Below are 24,685 nucleotides of genomic sequence, written 5' to 3'. Positions count from 1 at the left end.
ACAATGAACTATAGTAAGGCTATGATCCTGGCCAAAGGAAAAAAAGTCAGTGAGTGACCAGTAATTATAAAGTATCACGATACTTGACCATATGACTAATGTGTCCTGATTACATTAGGAGTGCTTATACTTATTTAGTCCTTATAGAATGCTGTATAATGTGACATGCTTATTGTTATAAAGCATTATGAGTATTTATTAGTTCTTATGACTATAATTATACAGGATTATAAAGAAGATCATATGGCATTATAAGTATGCTAATAATGATTAGATTAGATTAGATATCTTCATTATCCACAAGGGAAAATTGTTTTGCTCAGATCAATGCATACATTCAAGACAAGACAAGACAAGACAATACATAAATATACACCACAATTAAAAACAATACATAAATATACACCACAATTAAAAACACCTAGCAAAGTACTTCAATTCTATAAAAGATAAAATTCTAAATTTAAAAGAAAGCAATGTCCTCTCCACACTTGTGGAGCACGCAGAATGTGTTTGTGTATGACTTCACGTGTGCGTGCATGTATGCAAGTCCATGGAATGATTAGCACAGAGTCCATCCAGGTGCCTGTTGTGTGTGTGTGGGGGGGGCTAGCAAGCTAGTCCAGTTCGACCAGGTGAGGTGGATCAGGTGTTAGGGGGTTTGTGTTTATTAAGGAGCCCAATGGCAGAGGGGATGAAACTGGCACTGCCCTTTGCCTTCCTGAATAGAGGCACCATATCTCCTACTTGAGGGCTTGCTTCTCTCGCGATCTTCTCTGCTTTCGTCACTGTCCTCTGGTCACAGAGATGCTGACGGGCAGATCACAGCACCCCACAGAGCTTAGACCCCAAGGTGGTCACCCTCCGCAGCTTAGCCTTGTTGGTCTGTGAGAGCCCCCCGTACCAAGCCAGGAAAGAGAACGTAAGGAGGCTTTGTATGTGGCAGGTGTAAAAGCTGTGAAGGATGGGAGGGGCAATATCCATGCGTCTCAGCCTCCGTAGGATGTAGGTCCGCTACTGGCACTTTGCGAAGATGGCCTGTGTGTTGTCGTTAAAGGTCAACCCACTGTCAATAGTGGTCCTACGGTATTTATAACCACTATTGAACGCATTATAGACATGAGATGAATCAATGTTATCTTCACATAGCATAAAATGACGGCAGGTATGTACATGAGGTTAGACATAAGGTGCAAGTCCACATGTGGGAAGGTATAGTCCATTGTCCAGTGCATGCATATGGCCGACTAAAGGTCTAATCCACAATGTATATCAACGAATAGGGGTATAAATAATCCACACGAACGGAGGTAATCCAATATATGGGAAAGGCTCTGTGGATGGTCCAGGACCTGAGCGTTGCACCAGACTCCCCCACTCCAAACATTTAATTCTGGTGTGATGGTTTCTTGGCCCGTGGTGGTACTGCGGCTTGCTTGAATGGCCCTCCTTAAAGGCCTCACCGTGGATTTGTTGGGCTTCTTCCTCACGGAAGACACAGGGCCTGGGGCGCCAACCCATACTGCTCCCGGATGCCGTCTACATTCCGGCTGTCACCCGTCTCTCCGTCTATTCCTATGAGCCACTATAAATAGAATAACAAACAAACAGTATTTAAGGTTAAGGAAGATTAATGGGACACACATAACATATTTATCAGTGAGAACTTACAGACCTTAAATACATTTAGTTTGACTCAGTTCCACAGATAAATATTATGAAAATAGCAGATCTACAAGCTCACAACGCCCCGCGTTACGATGCGTTGTGAACTTGTAGATCGACTATTTTCATAATTGTTGACTTTTTAAAAGTCCTTAATTGTCACTTCACTGTCATCTGGGGACTCCCCCAAAATAATGTGGGGAGCCACAGGTTGAGAACCACTGCCATAGAAGGTCCTCAAACCTCTGAATATTAAAATCTTCAAAGAGAGAAACAGAAGATCAGGAGAGAGTAACCATTTATCAGCACCCCACCTCCCCCCACCAATGGGACCCAGGCAGGATCAATGAGTGGTCTTTATGAGCCCCCTACAACAGGGGTCTTCAACAGGGGGTCCGGGACCCTTAGGGGGTCCTCAGATTTAATACAGGGGGTCCACCAAATCTCTGTGTGATAGGATCATTGTTTTTACATTAACCACTTGAACCCTAGTGTCCCTATTCTAACTTTAGCCGAAAATAGCAGATCTACAAGCTCACAACGCCTCGCGCTGCGAGGAGTTGTGAGCTTGTAGATCTGCTATTTTTGGCAAAGAGGGGGAAAAAAGAGCAGACCAAGTACAGAGTGAAAGTATTGGCGGTTTAAGTGGTTAAATGTCTGAAAATACACATTAACATGAATCCAACATCTATGAAAAGCTTTCATCTGCAACACAACTGTATGTAATATATAGTGGGGGTCCCTGCTTCATAGCTCTCTCAGTTAAGGGGGTCCTTGGCATGAAAAGGAACCCCCCCCCCATGGGACCCAGGCAGGATCAATGAGTGGTCTTTATGAGCCCCCTACAACAGGGGTCTTCAACAGGGGGTCCGGGACCCCTAGGGGGTCCTCAGATTTGCTACAGGGGGTCCGCCAAATCTCTGTGTGATAGGATCATTGTTTTTTACATTAACCACTTGAACCCCTTGCGTCCCTATTCTAACTTTAGCCGAAAATAGCAGATCTACAAGCTCACAACGCCTCGCGCTGCGAGGAGTTGTGAGCTTGCAGATCTGCTATTTTTGGCAAAGAGGGGAAAAAAGAGCAGACCAAGTACAGGTATTGGCGGTTTAAGTGGTTAAATGTCTGAAAATACACATTAACATGAATCCAACATCTATGAAAAGCTTTCATCTGCAACACAACTGTATGTAATATATAGTGGGGGTCCCTGCTTCATAGCTCTCTCAGTTAAGGGGGTCCTTGGCATGAAAAGGAACCCCCCCCCCATGGGACCCAGGCAGGATCAATGAGTGGTCTTTATGAGCCCCCTACAACAGGGGTCTTCAACAGGGGGTCCGGGACCCCTAGGGGGTCCTCAGATTTGCTACAGGGGGTCCGCCAAATCTCTGTGTGATAGGATCATTGTTTTTTACATTAACCACTTGAACCCCTTGCGTCCCTATTCTAACTTTAGCCGAAAATAGCAGATCTACAAGCTCACAACGCCTCGCGCTGCGAGGAGTTGTGAGCTTGCAGATCTGCTATTTTTGGCAAAGAGGGGAAAAAAGAGCAGACCAAGTACAGGTATTGGCGGTTTAAGTGGTTAAATGTCTGAAAATACACATTAACATGAATCAAACATCTATGAAAAGCTTTCATCTGCAACACAACTGTATGTAATATATAGTGGGGGTCCCTGCTTCATAGCTCTCTCAGTTAGGGGGTCCCTGCTTCATCTCTCTCTCAGTTAAGGGGGTCCTTGGCATGAAAAGGTTGAAGACCCCTGCCCTACAATATTGCATTCCGTTTTAATTCAAAATAGCTGACTTTCATTGCTGGACATTCACCATTAAAGCCCGTACATGTACAAAACATATGATATGGTGCTTACCCGGTCGCCCTAAATGTTAATAAGCGGTCCGGAGTCTCTGTGCGATGTATTAGACCGTAAGTATCAATAAAGAAGTGTTTTAATCCCGTCTGTGGACGATTCTGTTGGAAGTTGCCAATGGCGATAGTGACGGGGCGCATCAGGTCAAAGCCGGAATTACACTCAATGTAAACGGGAATAAACAAGGGGGGGGGGGGTGGCGTTCGGCCACAGACGGGATTAAAACACTTCTTTATTGAAAAAGATGGACTAATACATTGCACAAAGACTCCGGACTGCTAGTTAACATTTGGGGCAACCGGGTAAGCACCGTATATGTTGCATTTGTACAGGAGAAGTACGGGATTTACTGGTGCATCGTAGTGCGAAGCGTTGTTTTGGCTTAGCTGGTTATATTAGCTTCTTAGCAATATACAACCACACAAAGCAGTCTAGTCTTTCACTTGTCCAGTCAGATCAAACAACTTGCTACATACTAACATGTGAACAATGACGCCATGGCCTGGTTCTATCATTTTGTGGTGTATATTTAACGATGTATATCTTATAAATGCAATGAACGGACACTTACCCTGAGACGAAGGAACAACAGCTGTGTGCACTGCACTGTGCAGAAGTGGTAAATATCCGGTCTAGTCTAGCGGATACGGAAACGTATCCACTAGACCGGATGTAGTGGGCGTATTCTAGTATGCACCAGGAATTAGCGGTTAAGAGTTAGATAATATATATTTTAATTAGAAATACGTTTAATATGTATGGCAAGTAGGCTATTTCAACATTTTAAATGATCTTAAAGCACAATTATTTATTGATCATTATTATTATTATTATTATTATTATTATTATTATTATTATTATTATTATTACCCTTATTATTATTCGGGATATATTAACAGCATCAACAACATTCAAAAAGGTGATTGTGAACCCCAGTGTTAAACATTTGAAATGCTATAAGCACAATTCATTATTGCTAGTTATTATAATAATAATAATAATAATGATAATGATAATGATAATGATAGATAGATAGATAGATAGATAGATAGATAGATAGATAGATAGTTATATAAGTAGCCCTGAAACATCATATCATGACAGTCATGACGAAACTTCAACCTGATGTTTGCACTTTTTCCATTTACGACCCGTACATCTACATAAACGTTTCGATTTCAACTATAAAGTGCTTAACCTATGGCCACGGACGTCAAAATTATGTACGGTCCCTCAAAAATACCCGTATATTCCGTGTTGTTCAATAAAAAGCATTTTAATCCGATTGGCTGCCATTTTCTCACAGAGTTATAAAGTAACAGAGTGCAATACACCTTCCAACCGATAGGGTCAGGTAGTAAAAGCATGAAGAAAATGGCCACCAATCGGATTTAAATGCTTTTTTATTGAACAATACAAAAGATACATGTATTTTTAAGGACCCGTACAGAATTTTAACATCCGTGGCCATTAAGTGAGCACTTTATATTTGAGATTTGAACGTTAATGTAGATGTACCGAGTGTAATGGAAATAACGCAAAAAAAGGCTGAAGTTCACGCAGCCATGACGCCCGTGACGGAATGCGGAAGTAATCTGAAATTACGTCAGGGGCTTGGAAAAGTCAAAGAAATGTCCCGTTCTCAACAAATACTCATCAAAAAATTACCAAAATAATATGGAAATGCTCAGAATATTGTTGTCAGGTTTTTGTGGGTGGTGTGTGCTCTGGTGCATTTCAACCAAGTCTCTTAGCTCACGTTGTGTGTCAGTCCAATGTATTATCAATGGAACGACTAAGAAGGCGCAGGCTGCCTTTTGAGGAATTCTATGAATGTCTATGAGTGACCCTGGAAGGCGCATATTATCGTCGGGGGCGGACTTGGACGACACATACTGCCTTCCTGGGGTTCTGGCAAAAAGGCAACATGTGCCTTCTTCGGGGTGAGACTGTGTTGGCCAAACCATTGGTAGGCTACTGTTGCGCAGTTCAGGTTATGATCAACTGCACACAGCTAATAAAGCTAAGGTATGAAGGCACGTTATAATGTTACCGACGTAAAAGTAGTTCATACAGCCCAAATATATTGCCAAATGTGTCATACTAGAAGTTCGGGCCGCGTCTAGCGTGACGCGTCGTTCACTTTGCAGTGCCACCTTACAGGCACCTCACAGTGTGAGAGAGAGTTTTGTGCTCTCCTAAATCCACGGCAGGCTTTGAAAGTACCCACTTCAGAAAGAGGTGACGTGCATCACCTCTCCAATGACCAAAACCCACTTTGTGATTACTCAGACCTGGTATGGCAGACCTGTGGGGAGTGTGGTTATAGATTATTACTATTTATCACTATGGAAGCCGTCGAACTGGTGCGATCTGACGGCATCCTAGAATTTATAGGTAGGATGTGATGTCATGCTGTCGTGAGATTACGTCACACTGGCGTTGTGTGGCGTGATGTCAGACTGGCGTGATGTCAGATTACGTCACACTGGCCACATACAACGTACATACATACTGCCAACCGACATGGCGCAGGATTCAAATTGTATATATATACTAGAAGTTCGGGCCGCTACGCGGCCCGAACGTCTAGCGTGACGCGTCGTTCACTTTGCAGTGCCACCTTACAGGCACCTCACAGTGTGAGAGAGAGTTTTGTGCTCTCCTAAATCCACGGCAGGCTTTGAAAGTACCCACTTCAGAAAGAGGTGACGTGCATCACCTCTCCAATGACCAAAACCCACTTTGTGATTACTCAGACCTGGTATGGCAGACCTGTGGGGAGTGTGCAGTGGTGTACAATGTGAAAAGATAGTTGAAATCGCAGGAGATGAAGTTAGCAGTTTATTTGTGTAAAGGGTCGTCGGCGTGGGTTGTGTTGAGGATGGAAGCCGTCGAACTGGTGCATCCTACCTATTTATAGGTAGGATGTGATGTCATGCTGTCGTGAGATTACGTCACACTGGCGTGTCTCATTGTGATGTCACGACCGTGATGTCATATGACGTCACACTGGCCACATACAACGTACGTACATACTGACAACCGACATGGCGCAGGATTCAAATTGTATATATAGATACTAGAAGTTCGGGCCGCTACACGGCCCGAGCGTGACGCGTCGTTCACTTTGCAGTGCCACCTTACAGGCACCTCACAGTGTGAGAGAGAGTTTTGTGCTCTCCTAAATCCACGGCAGGCTTTGAAAGTACCCACTTCAGAAAGAGGTGACGTGCATCACCTCTCCAATGACCAAAACCCACTATGGAAGCCGTCGAACTGGTGCGATCTGACGGCATCCTAGAATTTATAGGTAGGATGTGATGTCATGCGTGATGTCATGCTGTCGTGAGACGCACTGGCGTTGTGTCCATATTCGGGACGACCGTCTCATCGTGATGTCAGATTACGTCACACTGGCGTGATGTCAGATTGCGTCACACTGGCCACATACAACGTTCGTACACGCAGGATTCAAATTGTATATATAGATACTAGAAGTTCGGGCCGCTACGCGGCCCGAACGTCTAGCGTGACACGTCGTTCACTTTGCAGTGCCACCTTACAGGCACCTTACAGTGTGAGAGAGAGTTTTGTGCTCTCCTAAATCCACGGCAGGCTTTGAAAGTACCCACTTCAGAAAGAGGTGACGTGCATCACCTCTCCAATGACCAAAACCCACTATGGAAGCCGTCGAACTGGTGCGATCTGACGGCATCCTAGAATTTATAGGTAGGATGTGATGTCATATGTCCATATTCGGGACGACCGTCTCATCGTGATGTCAGATTACGTCACACTGGCGTGATGTCAGATTACGTCACACTGGCCACATACAACGTTCGTACATACTGACAACCGACATGGCGCAGGATTCAAATTGTAAATATATAGATAGATGGCATGAATCATACTTAAAAGGTAGGGTAAGTGATATTTTTTGGTTAAAACAAAAAGTATTTTGTTAAAAGGTTAAAATACTATATTCTGATAGTAATCATTGCTATAGAGTGTTTGTTCAGTAACAGGAGTCTCCCCGTCTCTCAAGCTCTAAACAGAAAATACATTTTTCTGTAGGTGTCAAAATCTCAGCCAATCAGGAGAAAGTACCCATTTTTATAAAGCTTAATTTTTATAGTGTTCCAGTTCCAATTTTGCATGCTCATTTCTTAGTGTCATCACTTCCAATTTCACTTGTTATAATCTGTATCCTGATTGAGTTCTCTGTCCTGGTTGGATAAAATTGGAAATGAAACTGAAACGAAAATGCATTTTCTGTTTAATAAAGAGGTGGAGAGACAAGGAGACTCCTAATACTGAACAAACACTCTATAGCAATGAGTACTCTCAGAATATAGAGCTATTTAACAATTATTTTAACCAACGCAAATAACTTACCCTACCTTTAATAGGCAAAACTGTTTGAAATTTCACAACAAGTTGTCGTGATTTGTGTTGACAAGGGCTGCCAGAGTGGCAAATTCACCCTGTATACTCGGCACATACTGTACAGGTATAGCTACTCCGCCACAGCACTGATCATATTATTAGCTCCCCTTATCTTCAATTAAACAGCTACAATAAGTTGTTATTGGTTTTCCGAGAGATTATATTTGATTATGCTAAAATGCCATTATGATTTGTAGAGTGTGGCCGAAGACCCAGCTGTCAAAGGGATTGTCTTTATGTCTGCCTGTATGTGCATACTGTACCGTATGTCTGTGCCTTCAATAGTAGACCAATCACAGCTCAAGCTGCTATGTGCATTGGTATCATGAACCAGAACCACCACCTACTGTACCATAAACAGGCACAGCATTAACCGTCTGCACAACCAGGAAATAACAAACCCTAGCATCCCTACAGTGGGGCTAACATTCGGCAAAACTAGCCAATCTACAAGCCCACAAACGCGAAAACAGGAGCGGGGTCTAGGATAGAGCCCTTTGTTTTGGTAAAAAAAAGTTTAAGTTGGATCCTAGTTGATAATCTATGCTTGTAAAAACTTAACTCTGCATGTAAAAACTCAACTTAACGGGAACAATATTGTTCCTGTGAAGGGGTTTTGTACTCAAGTACAGGCAAATGAAATATCCCTACTTACTGCTCATTGTGCTTGCTGTGTGTGTATAGTTGTCTGACTGAACTGCAAATGCACAAAAGCTCTGTATATTGATACAGGTTTTTGAACCTATTTCTGTTACAAATTGCAGATATACTCTAGGTACAGTATGAACTGTAGCAAGTATATCCCCTATGTTGCGGAAGAGACAGGGAAAGAAAGCAAGCATTTGCTCAGCGGAATTCCATAGTTCACGCGATTGTGGATCTGATAATGCTCCCATGGAATTACCTCGTAAACAATGTCCAGCTGACAACGAATAGGATTTGTTTCCTTTACAATCGGTTTGCTGCCAACTCTCTGCCCCTCATAACTTTGCCAAAACTGGCTGCACCATCCACCAAAGAGTATTGGTCTTAGGGCAAAATATGATTGTGGAACTATATCCATTCATATCTCTTGACAGTGCCTACTGTAATATCTCCCAAATCAAATAAATGTCATCATTCATCACATGAGGCCCAGTCCCCTCTTCTTTTGAGAGGTAGAGACCAATTCAATACACTTTGGCCCGACATCCATCTATCAGCCTCATTCTCTGTAATAGAACTTTTAACCCATTCAATCCGGGAACACATCTTTGTCATTGTTTGATGTCTTTGGCTATTCAAAAATAGCAGATATACAAGCTCATAGCGCGGCATCGAGTGCCGCACTATGAGCTTGTAGATGTGCTATTTTTTGTTTTAAATCATGATTTTTGTTGGTGCAAATCTTTGAATATATATGTTTTTATATAAATAAATTCAATTTATAACTCAAATCTTTGCTTCTGGGGATTCTACAAAATTGTACAAACAAAAATATGTTGTTCCAGGGACCCCCCAGAAGCAAGATTTGAGTTAAAAATGTTCGCTTTAAAACATGTATATATTCAAAGATTTGCGCACATTTTCACAATAAAAAAAAAGTTATAAAAAATACTTATTCTTATAGCGAGTGCCGCACTATGAGCTCGTAGATCAGCTATTTTTCAATAGCCAAAGAATGACAGACATGCGTTCCCGGATTCAATGGGTTAAGAGTCATATTCTGCCTCATACTCTACACTGCTCTATATTATCCCTTCACTACATCTTAAAAAAAAGAACCAAAGAAAAAACGGGTCCACATCTGTATTTCTTGGCTTTATCATGTTTGTGAAGGCCATGGGCTCAATGCACTACATCCATCAGTGATAAAAAGGTAAAGCACAGATGCAGTCAGCCATAGAGGCTTGATTGTTTTCAAGGGTACGTGCTGTATATGCTGAAGTAAAAAAAATGACAGTGTGTGTGCATGTGTGTGCGATATGGCTATATCGAATGATATAGCCAATAAATGCAAGCATTAAGCACACAGTATAAATTATTTTCAATGCAACATACATGTTAGCAGTGTAGTTAGCATTAGCATTAGTGTTAGCATGTGCATATTTGAGCAACCTTCATTAATGAGTTAATAGATGCAGTCAGTGCATGGTGTGGGATAGGAGGACAACATGAGGGACGTCAAAACTCAATTCCATCTCCAGAGACGGTGAACAGGGGGAGTCAGTAAAAGGCTTTTCACACACCGAGGACAGACCGCAGACAAGCGCATCAGGCATAGGGCGGTCCCACAGGACCCATACTGTCACTCTCTGCCGTGCCGAGGTCACCCGGCCTGTTTGTTTTCATGGTCACTCTGTTTTCCCCAAGAAGACTCCCTACAGGCATGTGAATTACATCCCCCCGAGAAAGAGAGCCGCTATACCAAATCCCCTCGCTGCCTTTTAGTGCACTAACACGCTCAATACGAGAGTCATTCGGGGCCTCGTGGTATTGTGCGTTTTAATGCCTGACTGTAGGCTTGGGAGAGTACATATAGTAATTGGGGTCAGAGGTGACAATGGGTGCTTGAAAGGCTGGTGGAAAATCTGCTTTCAGAAAAGCAGAGACAAACTGGTTTAGTTTAATTGTTCTTATGAAGTGTCTTACATTGACCCATACACTCAGTGAGGTACTTATTGCATGCATTCTTTCTTTCTTATATTATATATATATATTTTTTATCATTTATTGGGGTCATGAGCATGATCCAAGTTGTGGTTTGTACAATTATTTTTCAAATATACTGGCCTCCGCATATAAGTATATAAGGATCTAGCAGCAAGATCCACGTCTCACTCTACTGCACTATTCTAACTTTGACATTCTAGTTAAACTGTGTAGTATCTGGATCATATCGGTGGTTGTTTTTTGCCTTATTCCAATGTATCGCCATTTGAACATTCACACAATGTCACAGCTTACATATTTTACAGCTCAAAACTGAGTTTTGCGAGCTGACTGTATTTTGCGCTGGACGGACCTCATTGGCATAATCTAATGGACTATTTTCTTTACCTTAAGCAATTAAATCCTTGTAAAATCAATGAAACAGTTTTGTTGTTATATTTTGTGTAGCGTTAGGGATTGGTTTATTAAATAGGTGTACCAACAGTGAGCCAACATATTGGTGTTCAGGGCAGCCGTTCTAATTAATGTGCTGTGCAGTTAAAGTTAGCATGTCATAACATTTCACTTTTCTATAGAAATGTCTTCATGAATGTTTTATCTATTTTATTTGTATAAATACATTTAGTTAAAATGTTATCATCTGTAGCTAGCAAGTGTACCTTTTTATGGAGTGTGCCCATCTCTGACTAGTGACTACTCTATTGAGTGCATCTTCAGTCTTCAAATCTAAGTTATTGTCAGCTCGTTGGTCAATGATTTGCCTGGGGAATTACTAGCAATGAGACGCAAGTATTTCTCAGACTGTGCTTACTTTACAATTCAAACCAAATATATATATTTGTTTTAATTAAGGAACTGAACGATTGTGTTGCGTTGCCACACAATGCATTTTCAACCCAGCTTTTTTGGCAATGCAGACAAAAAATTGTGTATTGTGCACACACGAATGCCACTGGGAAATCTCTCAGATTCGAGGCACTGTAACCATTTATGTTCCTCCACATTGGTAAAACTATACATTTCTCTGTGCTGACTTTGATCATTTATTTATTTCCCCCGTGATCAGGCGTGCCTTAATGTGGACAGAATGCAAAGAGTGGAGATCAGAGACTATTGGATGACATTGGATCATTATTCCATGGAGGCGCTCGTGGTTCTCTATGTCAGCGCAGAGCTGTCCAAACAAATATTACCCCGTGTCCCTTCCTACTTCAATGCAATGCGCCAGAGTCTCTCTTTAATATCCGAATCTGTCTCCATAGGTATTCCGGCGAGAATCTCGGAGAGAAATGTTGTAAGAGGATAGCCTGAAAAGACTCGGCACAAACTGATCCACAGGAATCTCAGGGTTTGTGTGATGAGTAGATGTGAGAACCTATCAAAAGTTTAAATTTCATTTTTCTGACAGTTCAGAGGGGTGTATATCCTGAGCTAGGCAAAAAATCTTCAATGTCACCCCGGACAGAAGCAAATCTAGGCTCAGTGTTGAAAAAGTTTTTTCTGATGAGAAGCTTTATTTCAACGTCGCGCTCCTTTGGGACACATAATGCCCAAGTGAGCCAACATGCACTCTGTCTAACTCAGATGTGCAGTTCACTCAAGTTGCAAGATTGTACATGTCATATTATACACAAGAGTAACATTCTTTGGTCTTGTTTCTTCAAAGTTGTGGCAGCAATAACAACAATAACAAAGAGATAGGAATTACAACAATAAAAAAGTGTGTGTGTGCGTGTGTGTGTGTAGCTGTTATTTTCTTCACCTAGACTTTAGTTTTAGAGCACACTTCAATGAAGAAAGCATAACTTGAATAGGGAATTCATGAATAAATTCCGCATTCAGCAGATTACGGCATGACTTTCAGCCATATAGACGTTTTGTTCTATTTCTTTTTAAGTCAAAATATGAGCGTCATCTTCCTGCAGCAACAATGAAAATGAAAAGTCCTGCCGACACCCACTTTCAACGGCAGAGTTTCAATGGGAGAGTTTGAGGCTCGGTATTGGTGCTGTTACCGTACGGTATATCACACAGAACGCCCTACTGTACTTTGCTGAACTGGTTGGCTATCATCCCTGCCATTAAATAATTGTAATTACAGTTTTTTTTTTGTTTTACCAGTATGGGGTTGATGCTGCCCTGCAATCAGTGTGGCGCTGCTGCTTCACCCTGTCCCATGTGAGGAGAGCCAATGTTGCAGAAAGGTTCTGGACTGATGAGCAAGGACACAGCCCTCTGATTTACAGAGCTCGCTCTCTCTCTCTCTCTCCCCCCCCCCCCCCCCCCCCCATTCAGCCCTTTTTTTGACACTCCGAGAGCTCAATTAGTCTCGACGAGCAAAAGAGCCCTCTTATACCCACCTCTTTTTTTACCTGCTCCCCACTTCTGTCCTCCTAATTCAATATACGAGCGGCAAATATGATTGCTATGCAAGGTTCCAGACGTACTGATCACAGCGTTCCTTTGTTGTCTTCTTGTAATTGAGTCACAGATGAGTGAGTGTCCTCCCCCTCACGTAATGAAGATATACACAGGAGATACTCATGGTGCCATCAGCCCATGTTGCTCAGTGAGACGCGACCGTGCGACTACGAGGGGCAAAGAAAGGCTGGGTGGGGGGTGTACTGTATGGTTTTGGAATTTATTCTGTTGCTTTATGTCCAGCATGGTTGGTTGAGGGATGCAGTCCAGTGTTGAAAGTAGAGCCCGGCTGGTGCCAGATGTCTGGGTCCGATGCTCCACACCACCGATGTTTTGACCAATACTTTGACACATCACCAAACCGACTTATCGGTCTGGCTCTATAGTCACATTACCACCATATTATGTATATAAGCTTCGATTGTCTCCAATGTCAATACATATCTCCAAACCTGCTAACTCCAAAATGGTTATTTTTCAGGAGATGAAAGAAACAAAACAAAAAGTGGAGTTAGGAGGTTTTGTTCATCATTGATAAGAACTGCTTACAGCTGAATGGACCTCCAAGCTCACAATGAGGGTGGAGGTCAAAAGGGCGTGGAGCCTGGAGCCAGCAAAACCAGCTAACTAGTGGAGTTAGCTGGTTTAGCAGAAAGTTTGGGGATCCGGTGGAGTTAACTGGTTTTGTTAGAAGCGCTTTTTAATACTTTTCAGTGGTTCAATATTTGTTTTATCAACACACAAAAAAAAATGCTAAAGCGTCAAAATGGAGTTAGCTGGTTTCTGCCCTACAGCAACGAATAAGAGATGTTTAGTAAAAGGAAAAAGGAGAAAAAAAGCATCAGCTAGGTAAATAATGTGATGCAACACAATGGGCATTTGCTTACAAACTACTGTGTTTGTAGTGCTTGTGAAATGTATATGTACAACAGTATATGAATGTCAGATACAAATGTCAAAAACCCCTACTGTACATCATTCAGTCAAAGGAAATGCAATATATGAATAAAATAGCCAACAATAACCAGGAGTAACCAAACCCACAGTCATAGTATACTCTCAACTGATTGACCGGTCAAAGTTGTCCGATCAGAAATGTGACTGTAAGTGGCATTTCTATTTGCATTATACATAATAATCTGTGGATATTATATCTTAATCAAAAATGATACGGTAGAGGCCAATCTACCATAGAGACATGTAGCACAACGGTTCATATTTCTTCATTATATAGGGGATTGCTCTGGGACCTGAACCACTGTGTGTGTGTGTGTGTGTGTGTGTGTGTGTGTGTGTGTGTGTGTGTGTGTGTGTGTGTGTGTGTGTGTGTGTGTGTGTGTGTGTGTGTGTGTGTGTGTGTGTGTGTGTGTGTGTGTGTGCGTGCGCACGCGTGAGTGTTGGCTTATAGAGAGAGAAAGACAGGCAGAATAGGAGTAAAAGACAGATATAAAAGAAAAGACAGCCGTGTGTGATTCATGAAGCGTGACCATGAGAGGAATAGGAAAGTGACGACCCATTTGATTGGGCTGTTATGGCGGAGATTTAGTATCGACATAATATACAGTACCAGCTGTAGAATGAATGGAAGGTTTTAATTCATCGGCGGCGGCGGCGATTGAGGCGCCGACGGGCCACTGCATGTAGCGCGGCCTGTGTGATTACTCTAGTACTACTGTCTGTAAGTAGTGCATTATGAACGCTTTGAATACAACAACACGCCTGGCAAATGCATGCACGCGAGCGCCGGCATTTATGAGCTGCTGTACCAGCTTGGATACTCTGTCAGGGACGTGGCTCTGCGTTGTTTATGATATTTTGTTGTTTGATGCGGTCTGTGATTTGTTGGTGGGCTTGTAATGTATGTATGGCCTCTTGCATACATTACTGCTTTTCTGTAGTCAGTTTAAGATTGGTAACCTGGACAAATTTGAGATAATTTCTATATCTGACGGCCCGCGGGTCTGAGAAAGAGGCAGAAATTCTGTGTTCGGAAGAATGTATGCGTCAGCTTCCCTGATTGGCCAACCCAAACTCCCGGCTTCGCGGATTGGCAGAGAGTCATGTCACGTTTACGCCACTAAGCCAGTATAAGTCCCTGATTGTCTAACCCGCCCCCTTCGGCTTAACTGATTGGCCGAGATTCACATAACGTTTGTGCCGCATAGAAGTAGCCTGATTATCAGCCTGAAGCTGCGTGGAGCTTCAGTCTGACATTGGCTCCAAATACAAGGGGGAGGGGATTAGAGTTTCCCTAAACCAATCCTAAGGGGGATTCCCACGCCCACCCCCGAATCTCATTGGACAATACATTTTGTACCGGAGAAGTCCTATAGGTTCCCATTTACAACACCAGACCAAGAGGCAGTCCACTCAGAGAGTGGGCGTGGTCTATGGTATGGAACCAGCAGGCTAGCATAGCAGTAGAAATGGAACGGCTTGCTCGTTACCGACATGCATGGCCCCAAGTAAGGTGCCTGAAGGGCACATATAGAATATTAACATTATTCTGAGTATTATTTGTTTCACTATAACTACAAGTAGTTAGTCCAAGTAGCAAAGTTGAAGCACCCTGTTACGTTACAACCATATACTCATCCAGAAGAAAGAATGGAAAAGGGGGGGATAAAAGGCCAATGTATACAGAATGATTAAAACATTTACATTAGAGATTTAAGACCCAGCGCTAATTATGGTAAATTATGGAGAGGTAATAAACCATTATCCACGACCTCTTAGAGAGAGAGAGAGAGAGAGAGAGAGAGAGAGAGAGAGAGAGAGAGAGAGAGAGAGATAGAGAGAGAGACAGAGAGAGAGAGAGAGAGAGAGAGAGAGAGAGAGAGGGGGGGTCATTTAGGGCAATTAGTCTGCTTTTGAGGACTGCACTGGTTTCATCTCCTTTGCTCTGAATGACCTCACACATTGTGATCCTGATTTGAATTCATACTGTACACCTTCCAACCGAAAATGTCCCGCTGTGGCAGAGATTATTACTTTCTGTTACATATGGCCGTAGCCCCATTGTCTGATCTCTTGAATGTAGCCCTCTTATTCCTGGGCTTATGAAAAAAAAAAAAAAAAGGGAAAAGAAATTGTGCGCGGAATCTTAATTCCGCCACCATCCCCTCTCATATCTGAGGCAGAGCTCTGGAAACCGCCGGCCAAGGTCAGCGAACAAAATGAATAAATAAAACAGGCGTCCTGCGCGGATTTGCCTGGTATGGTCGTGCAAGATTTAGCAGATTGCAAGAGGCAATTACCGCGCGGGGGTCGCGGAGCCCCGCGCCACGCAATAAGCCGACACAAACTGATCAGGATTATGATGTCCTAATTTCCATATATCTGCCATCGGGCCCGCCCGCGCCAGGAGGTATGACTGACTGATTGTAATCGCAGAGAATGCGCTTAGGTGACAATTAGCATACCTGGTCAGGTCAAAAATGTCAATCAAAACGTTCAAAAAGCACTCTCTGGTCTCATAATTATGCTGCCGGGTATTACATTTTTCCCTCTAGTTTTTTTTGTTTTTATGCTTTTTTTTTTAACTCTTTAAAGACGTGATTTTCAGTGATTTTTTTTCCCCTCTAAAACATAATCATCAGGTATTATGGTTATACTAGGAGGAAGATTTTTTTCAAAAAAGTGTACAGAAAGTGTTAAAATTATGTTTTTATGTGGACACGCCTCCAGTTCATTAAGTATACCTGGTTCTCACCTTACTGTAGCACCTTCTCCACCACCTTAGCACCACCCACCTGTCCTAGTCCCTCCTCCTCCTCATGCCCACACCTGTTGCGTTATGATAATGAGGGGGAGGGTATAATTTTACTGTCATTAAAGTGCTGTTTTTCTATTGGGACGTTTGACCCTCAAGGTTTCAGCCTCCAGGAATTAACTACAAATAGTCAGAGAAGACATAAAACACCATAAAAACACCACCAGGGTGAAGTTCTATCAACCTCATAGACACATGAAAAACAGTTAAAGTGAAAAAACATGGCACCACCTCTTTAAGACCGGGAACGCATCTGTGTCATTTTTAGATTTCGTTGGGCTATTAAAAAATAGCAAATATACAAGCTAATATGAGCTTGTAGATCTGCTATTTTTTGAAAAATCATGAAAAGCAAATATTAGATTTGGCGGACATTTGTAACTCAAATCTTTGCTTCTGAGGGTTCCTGGAACTAAATATTTTACAAATGTTCACTCGGTACTCGGTGCCGCGCTATGAGCTTGTATATCTGCTATTTTTGAATAGCCAAAGAAATCTAAAAATGACACACAGATGAGTTCCCTCATGCAACGTGCGGGGGACCTGAGACTGACTATAGCGACATTGTGTCACTCTGCGTGGCTTCATAAAACCCGATCAATCATTATTAGGAAACGCTCGTCTACAAAACTGACAGGCCGGCGTTAACCTTGCGTTGGCAGATGCTTGTTACGGCTTCAGCACATATACAGTAGGCTATGTGTATGCAGCGAGAGCTGTATAGCGTTGCTGCCTCTCTGTCCTTCAGAAAGACATGACGGGGCACTTTATAAAAGAGCGTTCGATGAGCGGATGCCAGTTTGGCAGCATGGCAACTTGGGCAAGATGGATGTGTCTATGTTGAGGTGCATCGTCTCACCCAGTCGGAGCTGGACAGAATTCTTGCTGCCACAGCACATGGATGGATGCGTGGTGGGGCACAAATCCACACACACATGCATCCGCACAAACACCTAATTCAACAAAAATATTACCGGCGACATCAGAAAGGAGAGTCAGTGCTTTTTAGGGCAGTGGTTCCCAAACTTTGTGTTGCCCGAGGCACACCACCAACCAGAGGCAAAATCTCGAGGTACACCTGTATTCGCAGTGGAAACAGCAGATCTACAAGCTTGCGGCGCATCACCGCGTGACACGTTGTGAGCTTGGAGGTCTGTTATTTTCACCATATCCAAATAGAGATGCTAGATTGACAGTGGAATCATAGCAAAATAATGATATATTGGTTAATAAGATTGATTCAATAGTTTTGAAACTACAGCTTATAGAACTGAAGTCAAGTTAAAACTCTTCAGTAGAGAAAACAGCACTTGAATTAGAGGTTGCTAGCTCTAACCTTATATCTTAGCTACATGTTTATGCATTTTTTTCATAATTATATGTCTATGTAAGCTCTGACATTTATGTCAGACATACTCTAGTATGTGAAGACTCTAACTGGGCTATTAACTCATTTTTGAAGAAAAAAAAGTTTTTCTGCTTTCCTGAGGAATGGGCGCCAGCGAAATGTTTCCCAGCCAAAAACAGTCACATATACATATATATATATATATATATATATATATATATATATATATATATATATATATATATATATATATATATATATATATATATATAGTAAAAAAAACATGGTTGTCACAATATCCCAAGGCACACGCCTTGGGATATTGTGACAACCATGTGTTTTTTTTTTGGACTCACAACAAATAATTTGGGAAACACTGCTTTAGGCACTTTGTGTCCGGTTAAGTGTGATCCCAAAGTCTGCAGTATAGTGCACGCTGTGTGACATGCATTTGGTTGGGAAAATAATCATTGAAAAAAAAAACGCCGGGGACGCTGTGGGCGCTGGGGGCGTGTCTTCTCCTCCGCGTCATCAGCGGCCATACCCTAGGTGGGGTTGGCGAAAGGGCCTACTCTGTGTGGAGTTTGCATGTTCTCCCCGTGTCTCCTAGGGTTGTTAATACCCTCACAAAAACATGTAGTAATCCTGGTCGCTATACCGCCTCCCCCATGACAGCCGGGGCGCCTGATGGAGGGGAAGGGAACTGGTTGGAATAACGTGTTCCTTCCACGCGCTACGTCCTACCGGGGAAACTCCCCCCTGTCAGTTGACAAGAAGGTCAGTTGGCTCTCATGCAGTGAAGGAAGCATGAGCTCGGCCCTGGCCTCCCTAGGCTGTGAGAGACTGGTGGAGCGCTGGTGTAGGGCTGGTGTAGCGCCCAGGATCACTTAGGAAATTGGCACCGGGTGAAAAAAATGGGTTACAAAAATCGCGGGATAAAAAATGTAAGAAAAAAAAAAGGAAAAACTCAGGGTCACACAATATGAATAGGTAAATAAAGATTATGTCTGAAAAACCCAAAGATGAATGTGGAGCAATTGTAATGCATAGGACAGACGGGGACATACGTGGGACCCGTTAATGCCTGCCATCCATCTCAGATCCATGGCAGAGCGTTCATCTCCGTCCATTTGTCAAACAGGGGATACAATGTGCGGATCGTTCGGAAGTGATAAAATAGATGACATGTGTCAATAGAAGACAGAAACACCACCGAAAAAATTATAATAATCGTGCCGTTTGTCCTCTGTGGGACAGATGATCCTCCCCCTGTGCCAAAACCGTGATGGGCTACGCTAAAATCCTGGCTGTGCCTGTTTAAAGATTCTCGCCTTTTTATTTTAGCAGCTCAATGAGAAGCTAATGCAATATATGGTGGTTAACTTACTTTCACTATAGGCTTTGTTTGCAGTGGTGTAACTAAGTACATTTACTCAAGTACAGTACTGTACTGTACAATTGTGATGTACTTTTACTTTACTGGAGTATTTCCAATGTTCAATACTTTTACTCCTACTCCACTACATCTCAGAGGCAAATGTTGAAAACTTTAGTTACTAGTTACTTTTCAGATATGAATTATAATATTATAAAACATACATTAACCACTTTAGCCCTGTTTTATATATTGGCTATTCGAAAATAGCCGATCTACAAGCTCACAACGCGTCGCATCGCGACGCGTTGTCAGCTTGTAGATCTGCTATTTTCAAACATGATTAGTACTTTTACTTTTGGTACTTTAAGTATATGTTGATGCCAATACTTACAGTAACAACAAGTAACATTTTGAACACGGTATTTCTACATTGCAGTATTGATACTTTTACTCAAGTAGAAAATGCGAGTACTTTTTCCACCACTGTTTGTTTGGAGACAAACAGAACAGGAGCCAACTGTTGCTGCATGCTGCCAACACTGTCTGGGTATATAGATTGCTGCCGCGCCACTAGTGTCTGTTTCCTCTGCACCTGTCTGAAGGGATATTCCCCTGACTCAAGTCCTTGTGTGATCCAGAAAGAGCAAGAGGTACAGTAATGGGATTGCGGACTGCACTGCATCAAGGCAGAATGCTGGGTCTGGCCAGTTTTCAATTAAAGCCTCAGTCGTTTATCGTAATAACTTTGGATTTTTTTTCTACCCCCCCTTCCCCTCAGCAGCCTTTACCCCTAAAGGTTGTACACTGCCATTGTTGTAGGTCATCAGCAGAGCAGTTGCTTGCCGCAGCAATATTGAATTATGAAAATGATTTACTCTACAGGGGGGCTGTGGGGATGTGTGCCTTCCACTCTCTGGGATTAGGCAGACAAGAATTGTTCTGGCATGGACCGGCCAACATTGTAAATCTTGAACGGAATAATCAAAAAGGGTCAGCGCGGCACATGCTGACAGCGTTAGCACGCGGCTATAGGCTACTATCCCACCACCACATGTGTGAAAACAACACGTCATATCGGTTGATCAGACAGTAGCTAATTGTTTTTTGCTGGCCATTTGTATAATCGCTGTCGAGCAGAACGTTTGTTACTGTTATTATCTCCATATTTCATCTTTCTATTATTATTTCTTTTAATCAATCATTGCCCTATTTTATACTTTGTCGCATCAGTGTCACGCGAGAGTCGCGAAAATAGCAGATCTACAAGCTTGTAGATCTGCTCTGCTATTTATGAACATTTTCGAACATATATACGCCCAGGTACGCCAGGTTGAGAGTGGCTAAGTGAGTCTGTATATACGTTTTATATATATTTAACCGATGAAAACGTTAAAAGCGTATGACTAAAATGGGAAAATTACACATTTTCCCATTTCCTGAAAAGTAACAGATTTGAACATAATGCAGTACAAGGTTTCTGCCCAACAGCGACGATATATTGTTCATTAAACCCCTAACAAATCTAGTCTAGGAGGTAGAAAGGAAAAGCGGCCGACGCAGCATGAAAGATGGAGGTGTGACACCAGAAAAAAGATATGTGGATGTAGATCAGACTAATAAATACCGTCCGTGAGAGGAGAGGAGACGGATGCATTAGTTTAATTCACTTCGGTAATGACAAGAGAGGCTAGGGCTGTGCCAAAAGCAACGCTCCTGTCTACCAGATGTGAGTCTGCACGCAACATGTACAGGAAACCTTTCAGCTGCCCCCCTCCAATGCCCCTCGCCCCCACCAACACACACACACACACGCACACGCACACGCGCACACACACACACACACACACACACACACACACACACACACGAACACACGAAAAACGAAACAAAAAAACAAGTCGTATAGTCTAATAATAGCGAGACCTCCCCCCCTTCCTGTCCAACAGTTAGGTATCGAATCGCATAGGCCTACATTTTTTTATGCTATGTTGATGAATTGTATACATAGGTCCCCAGGACTTTTATGTTGTGTTATCCTTTTAGCCTCAATGTCTTACTGTGTATACCACGTGCTGTTTACATCTCTGACAAATAATTCAGTCAATCAATCAAATCGATGGTGAGTTACTCAAGCCCCCAGAACCACGGTAGAACTAGCCTCGGAGTGCAGAAGGGCGTCGCTCTAAATTTGGTGACGTCAGCGTGTTCCGTGCACAGGCCGGGGGGGGGGGGGGGGGGGGGGGATCCGCCCTTCAAGACCTTCGATAGGGCTGGCTCCTCCAGTCTACGGTAGAACAGTGAAGCGGCCAAGCCTGGTGGTCAAATCTGAGAATGCACTTAAAATGCAACTGCGCATGCATCTCCCGTTTGTGCGCATGCTCACGACGCGTCACGGCCCATGGAACCAACGGAATGGACCCATGGAACCAATATGGAACCAATATTTCTTACTTCCGGGTGCTTCAAAACGCAATTTCATTGAAATTAATAGCTGGGGGGTGGGGCAATCCGCCCTCTAGTTATATTATACCTCTATGGAGTTACAAGGTCGTGAACGAAGCAAAGGAAACTTCCGTGGCAAAGCCCCGACACACATGAACAATCTGGATGGCCTCGTGTCCGCATTGACAAACTGGCTGTCAACCAGGCTCCTTATTTGTCCCCAAACATAAGTAGCAAACTTTATAAATAATTCACCTATGAGTACCAAACTGCTTCACAAAAATGATGTACAGTAGGTGTAACTAGGGGATACAAAAAGGTTATTAGATGGATAGATGCTTTATTTGTCCTTGAGGAAATTCATCTTGCACCAAGCAGCCATCAGGACACAAAGATCACAACACACAACAATACACAATACATAGACAGATCACACAATTTGTTGACAACACGATACAAAACTAGAAAAAAAGGGAATAGGCTACCAGTCATAGTTCGAGAGGCATCACATATCACAACACATTCTCACAGATAGGTGTCAGTTATTGCCTTCTGTCATTTTCACTCCCTAATGCGTCACTATAAGACTACAAAAACTAAAAGGGACACATTGGAGCTTCAAATACTACTCGAATCAAGGTAACAAGCAGCTGCCTCGAACTGCAACATCCCGTGGTAGATATATAATAACATAGATATATAATAACAACCCCCCATGGGGAACAGAACCAATAGCAGAGCCCACTGGTGATGCTGGGAGCAAACGCCGCATGACAACACCCATGACACACAAAACGGATGAACACATATTTTGGGGGGCTTAAATAACCCGCCCGATTGGACAGCTGATTGCCACGTCAGTGAATGACGTATGGGTCTTGCATGACGCTGTATACAGCCACATAGAATGAGCATGTATGTAACCTCTCGAGTGTATGCTGCCTGAACTCAAATTTGGAATACCAGACTTTTACTTGTAACAGACAGAGTATTTTTACATTATAGTATTGATTTTACTTAAGTAAAACATTTGAGTACTTCTTCCTCCACTGCTGAGGATTGTATACTGGAGTCTCAGAGATTTAAAAAAATATATATATCAAATGGAGGTCTGTGGCCTAATACATATAAGACTGGGCGTCCTTGAAATGAAAAAGGTTGAGAGTCACTGGTTTAGGGAAAGTATTTTAAAATTCTTGTTTTAATTTCATTCTCTCCATGGGGTGTACTATTTGTATATGCATCTTGAGTAAAACATGACTCCAGAAAGGCTTGGCTGTGAAAAAAGAAAAAAGAAAAAAGAAAAGAAAAAAGAAAAAAAGAAGAGAACAAAAAAGAAAGAAAGAAAAAAAAACCTTCTCCATTCCTCAAATTGTCAATCAATTCAAGTTTGTGAGTAATGTCGCCGATGCCAGCGAACAGAACGATGTCCTTGAGCCTGCATTGTGATTGATGAGGAGCCTTCTGAAGAAAATATAAGTGTGGCTGACAGTGCAACTGCAGCAACCCAACAATAAAGCCATGATAGAGAATAGATGAAACGGCGCTGGACAGAATGCATTGTTCTTTTCCCAAAGAACCACAGATATACCTTTATTGTTCTCTATGGGAAAATAGCATACCAACCATTTTGGATGATAGTTATGAAACAGTTATTGTTTATTGCAGTGAGTGAAACAAGAAAAACGCAGGCTCTGTTGCCAAATAAGTTGTTACTGGTGGTGCATTTTAAGGGCTTGGCCATCATTATACTCTTTTAGACAGGCGCCTGGGGCTCACCATCTACCATCACACACAAACAAACAGAAAATGCACACATTTATTTTTTCCTCTGGCCCTCGGGCCCCGACTTAACACAATCATCTCTGTGATGCAAAGCAGTTTTTATTTGCCTTTGGGCCTTGTTCCAAAACTGCGACGGCATTCATGTTGACACACCAAGCATCCGTGGTCATCAACATGCATGTAGTAATCTAAAAGCATTTCTTCAAAACAACTAGAGGAGAGAGAGAGAGAGAGAGAGAGAGAGAGAGAGAGAGAGAGAGAGAGAGAGAGAGAGAGAGAGAGCCTGCATGGCTAGAAATGAAAGATTGCCACTGCTTTCGAAAATTGCCTTGCAAAACGCCCTCTCTCTCATGACTCGGAGGCTGAACAGAGTGAAGTCCAACGTGTGAACGAGACAAAGCATCACAGTGTTTGATGGGAAATATAACAATCCGCTGTGAGGATTCGAGGCTTTGATGTTTGACGGCTGTGAGGAAATGACAGTGGTAAAATGGAAGCAGGCTTTCTGGTTAGTCATCCAAGGCACAGTACAGTACAAAAAGCACTGCAATTAGGCCAGTATCGTTTCATAACAGATGTCTCATGAGTTACTAATGCTCGTTTAATTACTTCAAAGTACTGTAACTGCTTAACATGTCGGACACTCGTGCATAATATATGCATGAATTAACACTCAGGAATTGTGCCGTGCACATTATGCAAAGCAAAACTCCTGAGCGTTAATTATTTTACATTTACATTCTCTAGAGTTAGTAAATTAACACTTAACATTTTGCTGTGACGGGCTACAAGCGTAAACCCATCCTGCACTAAATGTAAATAAAGTAATAGCGATATAAATATGTCCGTGCTTTGCATGTGTTGTTTTGTTTGTCGTTTTTATGTTGATTTACCAAGGAA

The sequence above is a fragment of the Gymnoscopelus microlampas genome (assembly GCF_963454915.1).
Source record: "Gymnoscopelus microlampas genome assembly, chromosome: 17".
Classification (NCBI taxonomy): domain Eukaryota; kingdom Metazoa; phylum Chordata; class Actinopteri; order Myctophiformes; family Myctophidae; genus Gymnoscopelus; species Gymnoscopelus microlampas.
Note: the sequence above shows the minus strand (reverse complement) of the source record.